Source organism: Apium graveolens, chromosome 10, assembly GCF_009905375.1.
Source record: "Apium graveolens cultivar Ventura chromosome 10, ASM990537v1, whole genome shotgun sequence".
Taxonomy (NCBI): domain Eukaryota; kingdom Viridiplantae; phylum Streptophyta; class Magnoliopsida; order Apiales; family Apiaceae; genus Apium; species Apium graveolens.
In genome coordinates this window covers 43,669,212-43,672,749 of record NC_133656.1, presented here as the reverse complement: position 1 = coordinate 43,672,749, position 3,538 = coordinate 43,669,212, and the positions used below count along the sequence as shown (strand labels likewise).

General features: G+C 39.5%; 1 non-coding gene across 1 annotated transcript; it reads right to left on the bottom strand.

Annotated features, from left to right (window-relative positions):
- Positions 1 to 595: 595 nt before the first annotated feature.
- On the bottom strand, positions 596 to 702 carry LOC141694603 (small nucleolar RNA R71). Its single transcript, XR_012563892.1, has one exon. It is a non-coding gene; the product is annotated as a small nucleolar RNA R71 (small nucleolar RNA).
- Positions 703 to 3,538: the final 2,836 nt, after the last annotated feature.

Genomic DNA, 3,538 nt, shown 5'->3' with positions numbered 1-3,538 from the left:
TTATACTACTTGTAACCATGTACACTTGCGTGTATTATCACATTAGAATTACAGTGAACAAGTTTCTGGAGCCGCTTCCGGAGACTCGTTGTTAAATTTAGTTTATGTGCTTGTCATCAGTGGTTGTTATAGTTCACTGACTCAGATAATTTTCTCACAATGTTTACTTTAGTTGTTTGTTTCATGTAATCTAGTTTTTATTGCAATGGGAGAACCAACAGCTGATACGAAAGCTTTGATGGATTATTCTTAACCGAAAATCAATGATATTTAGTCTAGCAATGTCAAACCAGCCATTGCTACTAATAGCTTTGAAATCAAATCTAACACGATTCAATGGATAAAGAATTTAGTCCAGTTTAGGGGTTCTCCAATGGAAGATCCCAATACGCACATTAGAGATTTCATCAAGATCTGCGACACCTTCAGGTTCAATGGTCTGTCTGAGGATACGGTGAAATTGAGAATGTTCCCATTCTCTCTGAGGGATAAGGCTAAGAGCTGGTTACACTCTCTACCAGCTGGTTCGATTGCTACTTGGGAAGATCTTGCTCAAAAGTTTCTAACTAAATTCTTCCGTATGGCGAAGATAGCTGCAATCAGGAATGGTCTTACCCAATTTGTGCAGCAATCGGGAGAATCTCTATGTGAAGCTTGGGAGCGCTACAAGGAGATGCTTAAGAAGTGTCCTCATCATGAAATGCGTGATTGGATGATCATCAATTACTTCTATAACGGTTTGGGAGCTCAGTCAAGACACATGCTCGATGTAGCATCAGGTGGAGCATTATGGGCAAAGAGCTATGTGGAAGCTTATGATCTAATCGAATTGATGGCTAATAATGAATATCAGTATCCAACCAAGAGATTACCATAGGGCAAGGTAGCAGGAGTTCTTGAAGTGGATACAACTACGACTATTACTGCTCAATTAAAGGCGTTGTCAATGAAGATCGATTCTCTGGCTAACTATGGTGTTAATCAGATAACTAGTGTTTGTACGCTGTGTGCAGGTTCGCATGCGACGGAGCAATGTGCTATATCTAGTGAATTAGCTCATTTTGTGAGCAACTTTCAGAGATCACAGCAACCAGTTCCAGAAACTTATCATCCTGATAACTGGAATCATCCTAACTTCAGCTGGAGCAACAATCAGAATGTGATGCAACAGCCATTCCAGCAGTTTGGAAATAAGCAATTTAATTCTCCTGGTTTTTAGCAACAATTTGCACCAAGGCAACAGTTTCAACCAATGGGAATACAACAACAAAATCATGGAGGTGCAGGTCAATCTTCAAATGAAAAATCTGAATTGGAGGAGTTGAGGCTTATATGCAAAACTCAGGTTGTTTCTATTAAGACTCTAGAGAACCAAATAGGGAAAATTACTAACATCTTATTAAATTGACAACCAGGAACACTTCCTTGAGATACAGAAGCCAATCCAGGCGAGAGGGAAGTCAAGAAACAGGTAAAGGCAGTCACTTTAAGGTCTGGAAAGGTCGCGAGCCCCTAAATTCAGCAAGATGAAGATTCTAAAACCCTTTTAAAGAATGAAGGAACATCTGAGCCTATACAAAATGTGCCCGCATCCTTGCCAATTCTAGCAAATAAGATTGTTGCTGAAAAGGTTATGCAGAAGGATTCCGAGGTGGAACCAAAGAAGAAAGCTGTTGAAAACACTCATCTTGAGGGTAATACAGGGGAGAAACAAGTCTATCCACCTCTGTCATATCCTAAAAGACTTCAGAAGCAGAAGTTCGACAAGCGGTTTGCCAAGTTTCTGGAAGTTTTCAAGAAGTTGCACATCAACATACCTTTTGCAAAAGCTCTAGAACAAATGCCGAGCTATGCGAAGTTCATGAAAGGTATTGTCTCGCGGAAGGTGAAGCTTGGGGAGTTGGAAACCGTTGCTCTAACGGAGGAGTGTAGTGCAGTTCTGCAACAGAAATTGCCTCTGAAGCTTAAAGATCCCGGAAGTTTCACTATTCCTTGCACTATTGGGAACTTGTCTTTCGACAAATGCTTGTGTTATTTTGGAGCTAGCATCAATCTGATGCCCTTGTCTATCTTAAAGAAGCTTGGTCTACCTGATCTGAAATCGACATATATGTCATTGCAACTAGCTTATCGTTCCATCGCTTTTTCGCGAGGAATAGTGGAGGCTGTCTTGGTTAAGGTGGACAAACTCATCTTCCCTGCTGATTTTTTAATTCTGGATTTCGAGGAAGATGAGAAGATTCCCATCATTTTGGGAAGACCATTTTTGGCTATAGGCCGAACTATGATCGATGTGCAAAAAGGAGAGCTTACGATGAAGGTTCAAGATCAGAAGGTCACTTTTAATGTGTTCAAGGCAATAAAGTTACCCACAGATAAAAAAGAGTGCTTTATAGTAGAGCGGGTCGACTCTGTCATGAATTCGGAGCTTGAGCAATTGCCAAAGTCAGATACCTTAGAGAGATCCTTAATAGGGGAATCAGTTATTTAAGATGAAGAAGGAGCAGAGCAACTACAGGTTTTGAATGCACCTTCATTGAAGAGGAAGTTGGATATGTCATTTGATTCTCTTGGGTTAGCAGAGCTGAAAATTTCTCAGGAGCGTCTCGAGCGGTCTATTGAAGAAGCTCCCACACTTGGGCTCAAACCGGTGCCAGATCATTTGAGTTATGCATTTTTAGGTGCACCCCTGACAAGGGGTTAGAATATATTTGTGATAATCTAAAGGGTGACTGGACGGTTCCTCCCGTTCTTATAGAGGGTCCCTCTCGTGGACCATAAATAGTTTTTAGGTTTGGTCTTAGTGATGCGCAGTGTAGAAGGTTGATTCGGTGTATTGAGGCCATACATGACATCCACCGAAGTTTTGTTGAAGATTTGACACACACTCTCGATATTGTTTTTCCAGACACCGGTGTCAAGGTTGATTGGCCACTGATTCTCCACCCGAAGATGGTGATCCTCCTGCTAACTAGGTATGCCTGAAATCCTTATCATTACCTTCAATGAGGACACTGAAAATTTTAAGTTTGGGGGTGATAATGTAAGGATTAGTTTGTGTATGTCCATATAGATTCATGTTGCATGTTTAGTTGTATTTCTTTCATATTTATGAATGATGGTTCATGTAGGACATTTTTATTTATGTTTTTATGTGAGTTCATATAGTTGTATATGCATGCATATAACATGATCTCATATGATGAGCTGCTTCTGATTGATTAGTTGATGTTAATTTGAGTATAGTGATGACGAATAGAGGGATGTTTAAGTCTTAATGAATTTATTTGCATACCAGAAAAAAAATCACAAGTCTTATAGGATTGCTTTTAATCTAGATCATAATCATACTTGTTTATTTGTTAGGATTTAATCACTTGGTTATATTTAGAATTTTTTCTATTCTCGTAATGACGTAAGAACACTGAATTTCTAAAACTGGAGAAAAACTTGGATTTTATTGCTAGTTGTGAATAAGGCTTGGCGTCAAATGGCTAGTAGATGGCTCATATTTTTATGAGTAGTCTAGGGTTGAATG